At 35.0% G+C, this 19402-nt stretch overlaps 1 pseudogene; it reads right to left on the reverse strand.

The window, feature by feature from the left end:
• Positions 1-1616: 1616 nt before the first annotated feature.
• LOC144250979 (F-actin-capping protein subunit alpha-1-like) lies at positions 1617-13188 on the reverse strand (annotated as a pseudogene).
• Positions 13189-19402: the final 6214 nt, after the last annotated feature.

Here is a 19402-nt window from a genome sequence, read left to right on the forward strand (position 1 = left end):
GGACAGAAGAAAAACATATCCAAGAAGAAACTAATACAAAGTTAAAACAAGATCAAATACATTGAATTTCTTACCTTGAGAAGAAAGGTTGAAGAGATGCATCAAAAAGGAGAGAGGCTCAGATACTTTTAGAACAAAATGGGTATACGTCTATTGAAACACCTGATACAGAAGATAGTGTTGTATGGATGGGTAGTATGAATGACAAATAATACAAATATATTTTATTTGAAATAGACAAAAATGCCTACACAGCATTCACTTGGAAACAAACTCTTGCTTGACTGTATTACTGAGCAAAGACAAAGCTGAAGCACAAATACCCTTCTTTTTTGACATGTATTTAGAGACAGGTAGGAAGACACTACTTGGTTTTAAAAAACTAACCTTCCCTTAAGGCCTGTTCATAGAAGTGTAAACAATGTAAATAAATCCACCATTACCAGTTGTCCTATCATATCTATGTCACCTGTGTATTCTGAGATCATACACATACCTGCCAATATAACTGGGAAGGGTTGCTATATCACAGTTACACTTTATTTCTTGGCAGGCAGGACTGAGGAAAAGTAATTTGGAACAAGTTTTACACCCTACTTAGAAAACACTAATATTCCCTTAAATAACAGGTTACAGTAGAAAGATACTGCCTGGAAGTTACCTTTTCACTTTGGTTCATCTTAAGTTTTTGTGATTTACAGAGTTGATTCATTTGCTTATAGTACAATCCTGCCACAAAATGTTAAAGCACAAGATATGTATTCCTTCAGTCTGCATTTTCAAGTTTTATGCTTTACTACATCCACAGTATGTCCGTAGTTCTTGGATACTTAAAAAAATAATACATGAAAAAAACTCTTCTAAAAATGCAGATGTCTATAACTACAATGGTACTAAGTGGGAAGAAGACAATGAGGGAATGAAGAAAGCAAACATACTCCATGTGCAGAGAATATGTTTCAAGGCTTTGGATTAAAAATGAATGCCCCCCAGAGAAGCTGGATGTCATGGAATTTCCAGAAAACTTCCTTTCCCCCCAAAAAATAGACCTGAAAAGGCTCAATCCAAACTTTTGAAAACGATAGTTATGAGATGCTATAAATGATGATCAAAGCAGTCAGACGGAGAAGGATGTATGTGTCTTCCATTTAGCTACAATTTGTAGCAGAGCCTCCTCGGCTATTGGTGGGTCAGTCAAAAACACTGAAGTACCAGAAGTGCTTTGGAGCATAGGGTAAAAGTACTAAGCATATTATCTGTCTAAATCAGTAACAGGACTTCATGGCTAGGAAAATTTTCTAAAGAGTAAAATGACCCCAGAATAGATGGATCTTTCTTTAACACTAATTGTAGCAGAATTAACAAAAAGGACAAAAAAAAAAAAAAAGATTTACAAGTAGATATAGTGATAACAGAAAAATACAAGGCAGAAAACACAAAAAGATGAAGTCAATGCTATAGGTTCAACAGTATTTCATGAGGCTAAAAAAATCTGTTAACTTTGAAAGCCCTAGCAAAATATCACTCTTGTTTAAAAATCACTTATTTATCATATGACCACATTTATCATATGAGTCCTTTTCTTTCTACATACTGAAGAATCCTACAGTCAGCCTTTAAGCATTCTGTATTTCTTTGCCAAACTTTTAGCTGAGTATCTTGTTCTAGTCAATTTTTGTACTGGTAACTGGACGCTGCCTGTGCAAGGCCTTGAATGTGGTGTCTGACATTGTTTGGTAGTTTTCACTAATTGCAGTCTGCAACAGATAATTGAAGGCTAGTTACTTGAACAGAAATGGGTTGGTTGTAAATAGGAAAGTAACTCATTAGTCAAAGGGCATGCTTACATTACAAGAGTTAGACAGGATATATTATATTATTTCTAGTGAGTTCCTCTTCAATTTCTGAAGTGAGCCAAGAAGATCATATATATCCTTTAAACTAGAGCTATGGTCTCTTCCAAACTTAAAACTTTAATTTCAAGCAGAATGCCAGATTAAAGGGTCTGACTCAACAGTATAGGCATTCAAGATAAAAGAGAGAAAGGCCAAACAAATATATTAACAGAAAAATATGGCACTAGGATTTAGAAAAATTAGTTCCAAGTCTTTTTACCTGATATTCATTTTCTGCACTCTCTATGATTTGAATAAAATCCTTGGCAGTTTGGACTTCATTCTAATGGAGAAAGAGGAAGAAAAAAATGAATGAATTATTTGGTTCCTTGTTTATTGGTTGAGTACAGCAAAAGGGGTGCTCTGCCACTGAGCACAGCCCTTTTTCTAAATTTTTAGACATGGTTTCACTAAGTTATCAAGGCTGGCCTTGAGCTTGCAATTCTCCTGCCTCTAGATTCTGGATTTGCTGGGATTATAGTGAAAGGTTAATAAAATAGGTACTTGTCACTCCATTTTTCTATATGCTTAACAAAACACTGTTGAAATCCTGAGAACTGTTTTGCTAATCTTGTTCCCAGAATGTGCTGTCTCCAACTGCCAAACTACAGAATGCACTCCCTCACTCGGTTGCAGGCAAACTGCCCACTCACTCTATCTCTCTTTGCTAAAGTGAACTCTGAGCCCCAGTATGCTGGCCTCCAAATAAAACCCTCCTGTTGTTGCATAAGACAGTCTTTTGTGGTCTCTTCTTCCGACGTTTCGCCCCACCCTAACAATAGGTGTGTGCCACTGAAGCAAGCAGTGCTTATATATTTAAAAATTCATTTGTGCTGGATACAGTGACAACTCCAGAGGCTAAGGCAAAAGGATCAGAACTACAAGGCCAGCATTGGCAACTTAGCAAAACCCTGCCTCAAAATAAAAATTTTGAAAATAAATACAAGGGGCTGGAGATAAAAGTTCAATGATAGAGCAAATCTCTGGGCTCAATCTCTAGTACCACAACAAACAAGCACGCACTAAGTAAAAAGATGCTGAAAAGTTGATCCATATTAACTAACTGTGGTATGATAATTCCTAGATTACCAAGCGTTCCAATGCATATTACCTCCTTTGATTCTTAGAATTATCCTGTGAAATGAATAGTTTTTTATCATCACCTTCATTCTGCAGTCAAAAATAGAATCCTCTAAAATGATATGACCAAAATTATACAGCTTTTGAATGATAAAAATAGAATCTGAATCCAGGTCTTCACCAAAACTAAAAAACAGACAAACAAACCCCATGTACTTTCCAGTCTATCACAGTATGGTCTGAAGAGATCATTACTGTGTCTTTAAATCTTAATGCCCTGAAAAAATTATTTTTGCTTTAAGATGAAATGAACAGGGGTGGGGTTGTAGCTCAGCAGTAGAAAGCTCAACTCATATGTGCAAGACCCTGGGTTCGATCCTCAGCACCACATAAAAATAGATAAGTGGAATAAATGTGTTTTGTCCAATTACAACTAAAATAAATATTTCAAAAAAGATGAAATAAACAATGCCCTCAGGGCCGCACCCCAGGACCTTTGCTTGCTAAGCAAGTGCTCTGCCACTGAGTTACATTCCAGGTGGATGTCTGCCTTTTCCACTCTTTTTTTAAAATATTATTTTTAGTTGTAGATGGACACAATACCTTTATTTTATTTGTTTATTGTATGCAGTGCCAGGGATCAAACCGAGTGCCTCACACATTCTAGGCAAATGCTCTACCACTGAGCCACAGCCCCAGCCCTGCCTTTTCCACTCTTACTCTCATGCTTCTACAATACAGTTTCATAGAAACTTCATGATGTGCAGTGACTTTACCACCGTGAGGGTTAGAGACTGTATGAAGCTGATAAGGGAATCCAGCTGTCTTTTATTAAGGAAGATATTACACAATTTGTGAAGACATAAATTAATGTTATTCTTTTTACTTTTTTTTTCTTTTGCTTTGGAAAGTTAGTTATCACCCACAAAAAATGTTTCTAGGTTGCTAGATGTGGTGGTGCATGCCTATGATCCCAGCAACCTGGAAGGCAGAGGCAGAAGGATCACAAGTTTGAGGCCAGACTCAGCAAGGCCCTAAGCAATTTATCAAGATGGTGTCTCAAAAAAGGTGGTGTGGATGGGGATATGATTCAGTGGTTAAGTGCTCCTCCTGGGTTCAGTCCCTAGTGGGAGAAAAGGTATACTCATACAATGCTGTTGGGACTGCAAATTGGTACAACCACTCTAGAAAGCAGTATGGAGATTCCTCAGAAAACTTGGAATGGAACCATCATTTGACCCAGTTATACCACCCCTCAGCAATGTTACAGAGGACTTAAAATCAGCATACTGGAGTGACATGGCCACATCAATGTTCATGGCAGCTCAATTCACAATAACTAAGCTATGGCCAACCTAGGTGCATTTCAACAAATGAATGGATAAAGAAAACACAGTACATATACATAATGGAATAATACTCAGCCATAAAGAAGAATGAAATTATGGTATTTGCCAGTAAATGGCTGGAACTGGAGACTATCATGCTAAGTGAAATAAGCCAATACCAAAAAATGAAAGGCCAAGTGTTTTGATATGTGGATGCTGACACAACTGGAGTGGCGGGCAGCAGAGGTTCACTGAATTGGAGGAGGGAGTAGGCTGGGAATAGGGGGAAGGGAGGAGAGTTAAGAATGGGAAAGATAGTAGAATAAATTGGACATAACTTTCCTATGTGCATATATGAATACACGACCAGTGTAACTCCACATCATGTACAACCACAAGAATGGGAAGTTATACTCCAGGTACGTATAAGTCAAAATACATTCTACTGTCATATATAACTAACCAAACAAGCAAAACAAAAACAAATAATGGATGGATTACACTCCAGGTCAAAACAAAATATTTTAAAGTAAAAAAGACAAAAGTGAAAAAAACTTTAAATATTGTATACTTACCGAAACAGTTATTAAACCTTGTACATGTTTATGACTAACCAAGTGAACATTGCCATCTTCATAATAGTGAACCTGTGTGATGAAGTATTTGATAAAGTTTTTGTTTATGTTTAGTTCATATAGAATCCTATTACTTAATGCACAGATTCATGCTTTAAGCTATCCTTTAAGTTGACAATCCATGTTTAGCAATTCTGAATAATTAACACAATCAATGATAATACATAGTGGTATTAAAATAAAATTCACAGAATATTTAAGTTTAAGAATTCTTTTTTTTTAATATTTATTTTTTAGTTGTAGTTGGACAAAATATCTTTATTTTATTTATTTTTATATGGTGCTGGGAATCGAACCCTTGGCCTCACACATGCTAGGCGAGTGCTCTACCACTGAGTCACAACCCCAGCCCAGTTTAATAATTCTTTGGGCTTGATGGTGCATGCCTGTAATCCCAGTGACTTGAGAGGGTAATGCAAGAGGATGGAAAATTTGAGGCCAGTATTAGCAATTTAATGAAACCTTGTCTCAAAAAATAAAAAGGGCTGGATATAGTTCATTGGTAAAGTGAACCTGAGTTCAATCTTGTACAAAAGAAAAAAGTAACAAAACCTATTTCTTTACAAGATAAAATTTAAATTCAAAAAACATTTGTATGGGGCTGTGGCTCAGTGGCATCATGCTCACCTAACATGCATGAGGCACTGGGTTCAATCCTCAGCACCACATAAAGATAAAGAAAATAAAGTCCATGAACAACTAAAAATATTTAAAAACAAACAAAAACAAAAACAACAAAAAACATTTGTGTTTTTGATTCCAGGCACTGGGACAAATATTATGACTACAAAGATAAATAAGATCCCACTTTAGAAATATTAAAAAATAATAAAAAGCATGGAAAATTAGTTTCTTTTTGAAAACCAAGGAGTTTTAATGGATCCTTAATATGTGAGACAAGGCCATACAAATATCATCAATATGCAGGAGGTTCATAGATCTGACTGGCATGAAAAACCTAATTGGGAGTTAAAAGAAAATCACTAAAAAACAAATATTTGATGGAAAATTACACTATAAAAATAAGTGTGACATAGGCCAGATGCAGTGGCACATGCTTGTAATCCCAGGAACTCTGAAATGTGAGGCAGAAGGATCTTGAGTTCAAAGTCAGACTCAGCAATTTAGCAAAGCCCTAAGAATCTCAGCAAGACCCTGTCTCTAATAAAATAAATCACTGAATTTCTTAGAGCCTTCATTTTGCTGAGGCTGGCATTGAACTCTAGATCCTCCTACCTCAGTCTCCAGAGCCACTGGGATTACAGGTATGTGCCACTGTGTCTTGCTAGGCCTAAATATCTTAATGTCTCTTTCAAATAATTTTCACTGTGACTTATAAAAGATAATAAAAATGAAGTAAGCCTTCTCCCAAAGTGTGACCAGACATTCTATATTAAAAAGTATATATGTATAGGGCTGGGGATATAGCTTAGTTGGTAGAGTGCTTGCCTTGCATGTATAAGACCCTGGGTTCAATCCCCAGCACCCTGCCTCTGAACACACACACAAGTATAAAACAGGGCTGGGGTTGTGGCTCAGCAATAGACAGCTTACCTCCGCTCCTAATCACCACATAAAAAAAAAAATAACCAGCAAACAGTATTCTCTACATAATTATCTTTATCAACCCAAAACTACCTCCCCAGGAAGGCTTTTATTTCTACTCATTTCCATCCACCTCTCTTTGCATCTGCATATAATTTAGTACTTATTTTAATTCTACAACCAAGACCAATTTGCATGTTTATTTTAAAATGTGAAGTTTTATTTATTTAGGCAGTGCTGGAGATTGAACCCAGAGTCTTATGCATATTAGGTAAGCACTGAGTCATACTCCCAAACCAAAAATGTAAACTTTTTTACCATGATCAATGAATATGTTGGAATCTTACCTGAATCCTGAGTACTCCAACCACCTGGGCTGTAGGTGGTGTAATAGTGAACTTCCACTCTGATCTCCAACGACCATTCCTATTAAAACATACACATACAGTGCTACAGAATTAGCAGTAGGCACAAGAAAGAGGTGATTTACCACTGAGGCCAAAAAGTTGAAAAAATTTTTTGAGGGGTTGGGGAGGAGAGGACCAGTCATTTCCAATTTGATAAACCCAAGGCATATTCAAACATAAGTCTGGAACCAAGTGGCCTGACCATAAACATTTTCTAAATTATCTGGATTTCCACTTTTCCTTAGTTTGCTTTGAAGTGAACCATTCCCATTCTGTTCATGGTAGGCTCCTCTGAAAATGGACAGGCTGCTGAGTTACATAATCAACTCAAATATTACTAACCCTTACCCAAGTAAAACTCAATAATTTCAACTGGGCACTTTATATTAATCATTTGTTCTCACTCAATATACAAGTAGTTTTTAAAAAGATATGGCTATAGAATCTTAGAATTGGAGCTGGGTATGTTGACACATTCCTGTAATCTCAGTGACTCACAAGACTAAGACAGAAGGACTGCAAGTTCAAGACCAGCCTCGGCATCTTTGTGAGACCCTGTCTCAAAATAAAAAAAATAAATAAAAAAATAACAAGAACTAGGGATGTAGCTCAGTGGTAAAGCACCCCTCGGTTCAATCTCACATATTGGGGAGAAAACAAAACAAAAAAAAAACAAAAAAACCAAAAGAAATTAGAATTGGAAGGAATCTGAATAATGTCTAAATTCATAGATGGAGAACTGAAATCTTGTAAGTAAAAAAAAAAATTACCCTGCTGAAGCAGGAGGATCAAAAGTTCAAGGCTAGCCTCAGGAATTTAGCAAGACCCTCAGCAACCAAGTGAAATCCTGTCTCAAAAATAAAAAGGACTAGGATGTATGTAAAATAATAAATGTTGGGAGCAGCGAATGAATTATATAATTTTTGACCTGTCCCTCCTGGGAACTCTCTGTGCAAAGGCCTAGATTTGAAACTGTCCAGCTGCTGTGGTGATGCCCTGTTAAAAGGGAAATTCCATGCTAGCCAGGGACTTATCAGTTCTTAACCTTGGGTTCTAATGACAGTTGACCACAGGTGGAGAATTATGGGCACAAGCTGATAGTTCTAATTGGGCTGTTTATACCCTCCACTTTGGTTCTGTTTATCTTTAAGAAACTTTCTTACAATGAATCCTTTTGAGGTTAAAACCTGTATCATAAACATGCTGAACTGGCTCTGGGTTGTCCATCCCTCATCAGGGGATGGAGAACCATGGGGGCCCAGCTTTTTCTCTATTTGTCTTGTGTCCATCTCCTTATCACCTGGTCTGGTATCTGAATTAACTGCTGTGCAGTTTGCAGCAAAAAAATTCTCAAAATAGATAAAAATTGTTGATTTCTCTACAAAATAATTAGACACAAACAAAACAGAATATCTATTTCTTACCAGAAGTTTTTAGGCTGAAACTGATGGCTTTCAATACATGCCATAATAGTCTGTTGCCAATCTATAGTTTTAGCATAAACCTATTAGGGAAAAATCAAACTAGAAAAACACAATCTAAATGACAGACAATGCACATAAGTAGTGTGTTAAATCCTTGAGACAGATAGAATAAGCAAAACATAGCACTCACAACCAGATCCTGTTAAATTCTTTATATATATATATATATATATATATATATATATATATATATATATATAGTTGTAGGTGGACACAATACCCATATTTTATTTTTTTTAATGTGGTGCTGAAGATCCAACCCAGTGCCCTGTGCATGCTAGGCAAGCACTCTACCTCTGAGCCACAACCCCAGCCCTAGATTCTGTTAAATTCTAACAGAGTCAGAGGTACAATGAATAGAGGAAAATATTGCTCCTGGCTTAGAGTTTAATGGAAGTGTCATTTAAGCTGAGCTTCACAAAGCAGATAAGATTCTAATAAGCAGAGACTGAGAATAAAGACCAGCAAACAGTTCAGGCATGAAATCAAGGATTTGTTAAGTGAATGTCAATTAGGTCATCAGGTTAGAGGGTACGTGTAAAGTAGACTAGTGGGAGACAGAATGGTAGATTTAGATCATACACTAGTAGATATAAGTAAAAACTTTAGATTTCATTCTACAGGAAGCAGAAAGAGAGTAAAAAAACATGACCAAAACAATTGTTTCGGGAGAATATGACCAGCACTATTATTTTTGGAGAATGACCAATACTGCTATACAGGAAAAAAAGGGAAGAAAAGCTGGATGATGGTTAGAAGACCAAAATTAATTTAGGTCATAATCTAGGGTAGTATCAAATGGTAATGAAAAGGAAGGGTTGCAGACAGAATGCATAAGTTTAGCAATATATTGTAACTGAAGGATTAAACAAACAAACAGACAAACAAAAAAAGGAAGGGCCAAAGTATTTGTACATCTGAATGACTAGGAAGATGGTGGTATCAGTAACAAACTGGGAAATCTAGATGGAAATGTCTAGCCAGTAGTTACAGAAACACCAACTGTTCCTTACAGTAGAAATAAATGGAAACAATTACTAGGGAATGCAAAGAAGCCATTGAATTTTAGAGTTCACATAATATGTTTTCCCATATTATTTTCTATTTGCTCTACTAAAACTGGCAAAACTACAACAAAATAAAAGAAAAGGCATGTTTATCATCCACAAAAGGTAAAGCTGAAGTTAGTTCATAGGTGTTTCTGTCCAAGGTCTCTTAAGAGAATAAGTTGTGAAGATAAAACCCAAACATATTGTTTTTTCTAACACTAAGTCTGTGTTACTTTCCCTACATTTAGTGGGCTATGAACTTTCAAGAGTATTTTAAAAGTTTTGGGATATTAGAAAATTAGAGACAAAGAAAAAAGAATTAATAGGTATTGATAATAGCAGTCTAAGCAAAAGATCATTTCTATTTTCTGGGCTCAGTATGAAACAGCAAAAGAAGTCAAGGACCACAAAAATGTTCACTGGATCCAGTGATTCAGGAACCATTAATACTCACAGAGAGCACTTTCTATAGGATGGAGACTAAAGTAAAACTCAAAGGCTCATAAGTGGATGAGTAATGAGGACATAGCACTAGTAGGTGAAGAAGGCCCAATGATTTGGAGGGTAAGGAAGAAAACAGAGGAGAACGAGCAAGATGAACAGAAACAACTCAGAAGAATTATCATGATTAAAGTTTTATCTCCATTAAGTACAGGAAAAATAAGAACATTTCTAAGTAATGAGAACTATATAAGAAGGAAAAACAAAGTCATATGAAATTGTCTTAAAGTACACAGGATAGTATGAAACCAAGAGTAAGAACCTTTCTTTCTCAAATTCAAGTGTAATGGAAAAGTTTTTCAGTGTGGAGGGAAGAGAAAAAGATTTTATGTCAGACTCACACCTAATAAAATGTTGGGGATTAGATGCTAATTCTGGAAAATGCCACATAGAAAATGTGATAGGTAATAATGAGTTGAAATTACTAAAATAGATTACTAAGCAAGACAGCTAAGAATATAGAAAACTAGTGTACAGTAGACACCATTAGAAAAATTCCAGCACTGTGTTGCTCATTTGATAGCTAAGAGAAGTGAAAAAAGACCCCTGAGGTTATTTGCCATTGAAACTCTCCAAATTAAGAATGGGTAATGACAAACTTTGAATAGGTAACAAATGACAAATTGAAAGTGTATTTAGGATCGAAAAGCCAATTTCTAAAAGGAAGTGTATCAAGTCTCCCACTGCAATACTGGGTTCCAAAAAGGAATTCTGTACTGGTATCCACCAAGATGGGTTTTCTCCTTTATGAAATAAACAAACAAATAAATAAATAAATGAATGAATAAATAAATGAATAAATAAAACAATAATGTTATCTATCATTTAGGCAGGGCTTACGTTGTGCCACTGTTTTAATCACTGTAAATGCATCATTAACTCATTTAATCTTCACATCAATACTATGTGGTAAGAACTATTTCCATTTCAAATGAGAAAACAGACATATAACCATTAAGTCATTTACCTAAGGTCACACAGCTAGTTAGGTGGCAGGGCTAACTAACTCAAACCAGTTATTAAAGTTTAAATGTAAGTGCTTTTAACTAACTTTCTATATTGCCATTTAACTCATCATCATCACATATTTAAAATACTCTAGTTAATGTATTGTTTTTGAGAATTTCTTAGAGATTAGATTTTCAGCATTCTCATTAAATAATAAATCTATTAGGTAATACATGTTAATTAGCTCAATTTAGCCATTCCACAGTGTATACCTATTTCAAAACATCATGATTTTATTAATTGATATAAGTTTAAAATACAATAATAAAAAATTATTAAACATTCTGAGGCTGGTGTTACAGCTCAGCTGGTAGAGTTCTTGTTTCACATGCACAAAACCCTAGGTTCAATTCACAGCACCACCAAAACAAACAAACAAACAAATAAAAAATTAAAAATTCTACACATATTTTTCTTGTCACAATATTATAAAGAGGAAATCATGTTAGAGCCAAATTTATCCGTTAGAACCCAAGAGATAGTAAAAAATAAAAATAAAATTACTCTGGGTTTCTAAAAGTGTTTATTTCAAAACAGTTTTGATTATCTAGTGAAAAATATCTTAACTATGCAGAAGTAGTTGTTTTTTTTTTGTTTTGTTTTGTTTTTTTTGTTTGTTTGTTTTTTTTATAAATGCCTATGCCAAAATGACACAAATGTGGACAATAGATCTCCCAACAATTTTAACATTTTTCCTAAGTCTAAGTTAAAGTATTTAAAAACTTAATTTTTGAAGTAAGGCAATATATTTTCATAAGTAAATAAAATAATTATGAAATAGAACATATAGAAATTCAAAATTATTATGCATTGTGATTTTATAAAGAAATTTTTCATGTATTTATACTCCTTTTAAAAATGGTTTAGGGGGCTGGGGTTGTGGCTCAGTGGTAGAATGCTTGCCTAGTATGTGTGAGGCACTGGGTTCAATTCTCAGCAACACATATAAATAAATAAATAAAGGCCCACTGACAACTAAAAAATATTAAAAAAAAAAAAAAAGATTTAGGGAATAAAATACAGAGACCATAACTAAGAAAGAAGTGATGTTTGGTTGGCCAAAGTTCCCAAGTGATAAGGTAAATGTAAGAAATACACACTCTGATAATGAAATAGGCAGACAGTTACTTAACAGTACAGAAGCTGTTGGAATAATGATCTTTCACATAGGCTCTTAAAGCATTGTCACAGGATTCTCTCCAAGACTTCATACCTCCATCTACTTCCTCTGGTTGAGGGTCACTTGCTTCTTTCCATAAGTGATCAAACTTAAAGGGAATTTTGTTTCTTGGATCTAAAATCAGCTATTACCCAGGTCACCATGCTCTGTAATTAAGACCTTCCAAAGAAGACTTAAAATTATGAATAACTATAAAAATAGATTATCACATTTTGCAAAACAAGTAAATAAAATTGAGGAAAGCAATTTTTCATTAAGTCAAATTTCTCTTTCATTTTGATTTTTCCAAGTCTCATTTTTATTCTTATGAAAATATTATATTTATGGTAAGTCAACTTTATCCTATAAATTGCCCCCCCCCCCTAAAAACTCATCATTTCTTGGTTGGTCTAATATTTATGTAAATACTTTTGAACACTTTGGTATTCTTTTTTCTATACTTTATGAAAAGTTTTCAGAGTCATTATACTGAACATTTAAAAATATATAAAGGTAAAATTCTCTTATTTCTCAAATAGCAAATTCCAAAAGGAACTTAAAGTAGCCTACATTTCAGTATGAATGCTTTTATTTCCCCATTAAATAAAAATGTCTCCTGTTATTCTTACCAAAAAGAATTAGAGACAGCTGGAAAACTTTTAAGATCTTTTGATTTTCTCTCTTCATATTAGGGGCATATCTCTCTCTCTCTCTCTCTCTCTCTCTCTCTCTCTCTCTCTCTCTCTCTCTCTCCCTTGTCAAAGATAACAACTAGTATCAGCAGAAAGACAAAATAATTTCCTAATGTGTAGAATATTTTTAAAAACTTTGAAAATCAAGACATAAATTTATTCAGCACTTAATTCATACATCTGCTTTGGTTTCTATCATCTCAACTACCTGTCAGGTATAGTCTATCTAATGGGTGTATTTTTTTCATATATTTTTTGGATCTTTTGAAAATATGTGAAAAGGGAATTTGTTGGGCATGTAAGCTGGAAATCAGCCTACTTGCTTTGTGATGGCTCATAGGGCTCCACACACTGGTCTGGATATTTGTCATTTGGAACACCAACAACCACCAGCCCCATCACCATAGTAACCTGGCCACCCTTACGTGCACATTGTGTTCCTTTTCTTTCTGCTTTTTTCCAGTGACCTTTCAGCCCATTGGATGCCACTTGTAAGTGTGTTGCTTGCTCACTGGATTATTATGGCCCTCAGCTAAATTTACTAGCTAACAGACTATGCATAAAAGGCTTCCCTATGCAAAAATAATGTGTAACAAGTTCTGTGAAACTGGCCACCAGAGGCTTCTTTTTGACTTTGTCACCACAATCTCCTCAGCTCTTCAGTGGGCTTTGGCTGGACCGAGTGAGTCCACAGCCATTGAGTACTCTTCTTCCTAAAACCAAAAAGTGTGTGTGTGTGTGTGTGTGTGTGTGTGTGTGTGTATTTGTGTACAATTTAAAAAAAAATCATGGATACTTTGAAGCCAATTAATACTGCCATCAGGTAAAAAATCCGAGCAATAAAGGTGCCTCTGAAAAAAACATACTACTACACAAATCATACAGATGCCTTTTTAAGTAGGTACTACTCAAGTTTTATAATGTTATATGTTGCTCACTGTCATCATATAACTATTCTGAACCTTTTTTTGGATATAAGAAATACCATAAGTAACATTGCCAATTATATATTAGGTGTTTTATCAGTACTTGTTAACTGAATGCAAGTATTGTCTTAAACTTTTTATGGCATGGTATTAAAAGGATATCAGTACCAATGATCAAGAAATAAACAAAAAAATCCCTGAAATCTTTAACAATCTCATACTTATTTTTACAATCCAGTTGGTAATTAAATTCAGCCTACAAAGAAAAAGCATGAAGTTGACTCTTTCATTTAAATTCTCAAAATTTAGCACAACATTCTCCCTCATATCTGGATCATGTACCTACTATGAAACCAACGAATACCAATTAATGAATGGCTTATGATTTAGGATTTACCGTTTCCTGAGTGGGCTTTCCTTGAAAAAATCAGTGCAAAAACATTTAACATTAACAAAGCATTATAGCCTATTATATAATAAATAAGTCTTAAAAGTTTACCTCAATATTTTATCAATCTTATTAATTTTCCCAAGAATCACCTCTTGATTTCATTTATATCAATTGTATGTTTCATTTATTTCTGCTTCATTTTTATTATTTCTTCTGTTTTTCTGTTTTTTTTTTTTTTGCTAACTTGCTGTTCTTTTGCTAACATGCTGAGATAAATACTTAACTCATTATTGTTTAACCATTCTTCTTTAATATGAGCATTTTCTCAAACAGCTACTTTTGTTAAAATCAACAGATTTTATATTTTTAGTTGTAGTATTTGTAAGAAAGAAAGTAATTTGTAGTTAATTTCATTGTGCCTTGTGATAGCTGATTTTAGGTACCTAGATATTTGGTTATATATTGTGTCTGAGTATCTGAGGGTTATTCTAGATAAAATAAACATTTAAATTGGCAAAATTAGTACAGCAAAATGCCCTCTCCAATGTGGGTGGCCTCATCTAATCTACTAGAGACCTAAATAGAATTAAATACTGAGTAATAAAGAAATCTTTCTCTGTTTGATTGTATTTGAAGTGAGATGTCAGTCTTCTGCATTTGGATTATGACTCTCACTGGAACTCAGACCATGAGCTCTCAGGAGAGAGTCTCAGTCTGGCCCTACAGACTCAGACTGGAACTATATAATTATAGGTCTCCAACTTATTAAATACAGATTTTGGACGTGTTAGCCCCCATAACTGCATGAACCAATTCCCTTATACTAAATGTATTTTTAAATGTCTCTATTTCTGTGTGTTTACTATTTGTTTAGCTTCTCTAGAGACACCAGATTAATACTCCCATACAAGATAGACCTTTTATACAGATAAATTATTTGAATTCATGAAAAGTAAACTTTCATTTTTATGTACCAGCTACAAAGCTAAGACATAAAATTTTCAAATAATAGCTCTTATTATAGAATAAAATATCATGTACTTTGGATTAATAATATAAACTAAGAAGACCCCTCAGGAGAAAATCATACTATTAAGAGAAATTGAAGTTCTAAGAACAAGATACTATTTTTGTGATTATCAGATTTAATATTTTCTGAAGGGGTATGTTAATTCCCCATAAGAAGTTAGCAAAATTACAATCAAATCAAGCAACCTCTGTTGACAAGATAATTTTTAAAATAACATCGAAAATTCAAAAGGTTAAGAAAATCAGTAACATAATCGTTAAAGAAGCACAAGTATTTGCTCCTCTAGTTGTTATAGTTTACTACAAACCTGCAGCAATTAATGATATTGGCATAAGGATAGAGAAATAGATCGATGGAACAGATGAGATTGTTCAGAAGCAAGATCACTTATACCCTTGTCTTAGAACAAGTGACATTAGAGTATGGGAGAGTGTACACAGTGGAGAATTGCTGCAAAGTGGGTGAATGATACTGAACAATTAAGACACCTATATGGAAAAAAATCAACCTCAATTCCTACTTCATATTCAACAAAAAGATCAATACTTGCAGGCTTTCATACTTATTAACTAAACATATTTATTAAAGTTCTGATAATGTAAACATATATCTTTAAGACCTTAGGTAGAAAAAAGACTTCTTAAATAGAACACATAAGTTACTAATCATACAGGGAAGGGATAACACACTTTAACTACATTTAACTCATATTCATCAAAAGCCACCTCAAAGAAGAAAAAAAAATAAGTTGCAGAAGTGGAGATGGATGTGACACATATAACAAAATGATTCATATCCAGAATATACGAAGGACGCCTAAACCTTCAATAGGAAAAAAAAGTATCAAAACCCTAATAGAAGAAGATGGGGGTATGCATAGGAGATACAGCTCAGTAGTAGAGTGTTTGCCTAGCATGAGCAAGGCCTGGGTTTGATCTATGTCCTACAAAATAAAGAACAAAACACAAGCACTTCACAACAGATGGCATTTAAATAGCCAATATACATGCGAAGGTGCTCTAACTCTTTAGGAAATAAGGAAATGCAACTCAGACAATATTGAAAACTATTACCCACTCACCAGTCAGCAAAATTAATATCAAATGTTGATGATTATTTGGAGAAATAGGAACTTTCTTACTCTGCTCTTGGAGCATTAAATGGCTGAAATTCACTATTTCATACATACATGAGACATATGAGATTCTAATCAGCAACAGATCACATATATGACAGTGATCCCATAAAATTATAATGGAGCTAGCCAGGTGCAGTGGTGCACACCTACAATTCCAGCTAATAGGAGGACTGAAGTTTTGAAACCAGCCTAGGCAGCTTAGCAAGACAATGTTTTAAATTTTTTTAAGTAATAATAATAAAAGGTTGTACATGTAGCTTGGTGGTAGAGAACCCTTGGCTTTAATCCCTAGTACCACCAAAAAGATTATAATCTAACTGAAAATAATCCTTAATACGTAATGAAGTGGAGCTGTCTTGACATCAACATGATACTCATGTGTTTGTAGTGATGTTAGTATAAACAAACTTACAGTTCTTCCAGTCATATCAAAGTATAGCACATACAATTCTGAAAAGTGAATAATATTTGATAACTATAATGAGCATCTATGTTATTCATTTGTATATTTGCTATCCCATATATTTTTTTTATTATGGAGTCTTGCTACTTATTTTTAAAGTGCATGTCCAGGTGTGGTGTTATCCACATATAGTCACAGTATTTTGGAAACTGAGGAAGGAGGATTGCTAAGGCAAGAAGATTGCTTTAATCCAGGGGATTGGTTACAGTCAAAGCAGGACCCCATCTCTTAAAAACCAAAAATGGCAAGTTTACTATAAAATAATATGCAATAACAGGCCACAGTGGGCCACAGTAAGTGATTATCTAATATATCTAGGTTTGTGTATGCATTCTTTATGATGTTCAAACAAGGACAAAATCACCTAACAATTAACCTGTCAGAATGTGTCCCATCATGAACATATACATATATATTCTTTACAATTAAGCATTTAATACAGTAGACATTGGTCAAATATGGATAATGCACATCTACAGTGTAGCTCCACTGCATCCACAGAGGCTCTAAAGAGTATAAAACACAGGCCAGAGTTAAAATATTTAGTAAAACCCAACAAGAGAAAGCTGATGATCCTCATCACCGAACGCAGCAGGACCTACGATGACGTGCGGATACCAGCCATGGCCACCCATCAGAGGGTAGGGGGAATCTGGCTCAGCCAGCTGCTGAGGCTCCTCTCTAGGGCAGGGAGAGGCTGTCCTTGGAGGGCAAGGAAGGCTCTGCTTTTCTGTGTGTTGGTTTTGTCTGTGACTCTCAAAACAGTTCAAAGCCATTAGAGGAGCAAATATTGCAGGTGTCTGAGTAGCAAAGAGGGAAGGATGAAGGGCAGCCAGAGACTCCCCCAGTGTCTTTGAAAACAGGGAGCCTTTCCTTGACTTCCTACATCCTGAGGCTTTTCCCACCAGGGCTTGAGACACTAAAAGGGAATTCTGTTTTTCACTTTCTATGAAAGAAAAAAAATCCCTAGCTGTGTTGAAGACACCAATTTGTCCTTAATACCTTTTAAAGACTAATAGTGTTCTTTAAGGAAGTCATACTATGTTTGTAAATTAGATATTGAGGGTTTGGGGGGAAAACCCTAAGAAATTTTGATTCAGAATATTTAAAAGTGATATTTCCATATAAAAATTTCTAAGTTGTCGAGAGAAGGCTCAAAAACACACAAAAAATGAGGGCTGAGGATGTAGCTCAAGTGATAGTGTACTCGCATGGGGCACTGGGTTCGATCCTCAGCACTACATAAAAAAATGAAATAAAGATATTGTGTCCACCTAAAATTAAGAAATAATGATTTAAAAGAACACAAAAAATGAACAAAGTACTTAAGTGTTTAGAAAATAAATCACATTTATGAATTAATTAATATATATTTTCTCAAAAGTGCTATAAAAGAGCCTGAAAATATAATAGCCTGAAGAAACCCAAAATGATAATAATAATAGTAATATTAAATGGGCTGCGGTTGTAACTCAGTGGTAGAGAACTTGCCTAACAAGTGTGAAGCATTGGGTTTGATCCTTAGCACCACATAAAAATAAATAAATAAAAGGTATTGTAGCCATCTACAACTAAGAAAAAGAAAAATAGTAACAATAACAATGATAAAACTGAATAAAGTAGTCAGAGGAACTGGAGACCTCTAAGTGCTAGGGTACAAAACTCACACAATACAGTGGTCAATTATTTTTCCCTTTTCTGTGCATACTTTTAATATGGGTTATTTTTACAGGATTTTTTGTATTCTTGACAGCTGCTTTAAATCCTTCCTAAGACAATTCTTAATGAACAGGTGGTGCTGACTTCCAGAAACCAAAGTATCTAGACAATGCATTCAGGCAAAGTCTTCTCAGGGACTTGCCTTTTGCAGAGTCTGTGGGGCACCTTCACAATGGTGAGATGGTGATGTTCTTTGTGCCAGTTGTCACAAATTCCCTTGGTCTCACATCAGCAGAGTTAGTTCAAGGGTCATAAGCTACTCGCTCCAAATCCCAGAGTGAGTGGCACATGGGCCAGGTCTTGGCTCATCAGCCCAGGGCTTTTTCTAGCACATCTGTCCAAGCTCACGTTCAGTCCCACCCTCACTTATTTCTCTAGGAACCTTCTTTGGGCCTCACCCAGGAAGTGAGGGAATGAGAAGATTGTTGGAAGTGGGAGTTCTCAGGGCATCATATTCTGAGAAGCTTTAAAGAACTGGGACCAATAGATACAAATTACATGGAGGCGGGTTCCTGCTCAGCCAAACACTATGATTCATCTAAAAATGCAATGAGCATTGTGTTCCTAAGATAATCCAAGTCCAGAGTTAAGAACCATCTGTCAGAATTGACAGTAGAATGTTCTGTGCAAGGGTGGTCTCAAGGATCTGAAAAGTTGCATACTGTTCTCTAGTCTTTATAGGGGGATATTCTTTCTTTCTTTCTTTGAGCAGAAACATGGGCTTGCTCAGTCTAAGCTCAGTTCCCATGGCCACTTAACCAGCATTTTAAAACCCAAGGCTAACTTCTCCTAATTGAGACGATATTCAGAGAAAAGAAGCTGGAGCGGTGAGAAAAGGGACTGGCAGTTAATATGCAGCATGATGGTTAACTGAAAGCATATTAGACCAGAGCTATGTGAAGCATTGATAGCTCCTAATAAGCAGGAATGTACTCCTAGAAGATGAGATGGG

Source organism: Urocitellus parryii, chromosome Y, assembly GCF_045843805.1.
Source record: "Urocitellus parryii isolate mUroPar1 chromosome Y, mUroPar1.hap1, whole genome shotgun sequence".
Lineage (NCBI taxonomy): Eukaryota > Metazoa > Chordata > Mammalia > Rodentia > Sciuridae > Urocitellus > Urocitellus parryii.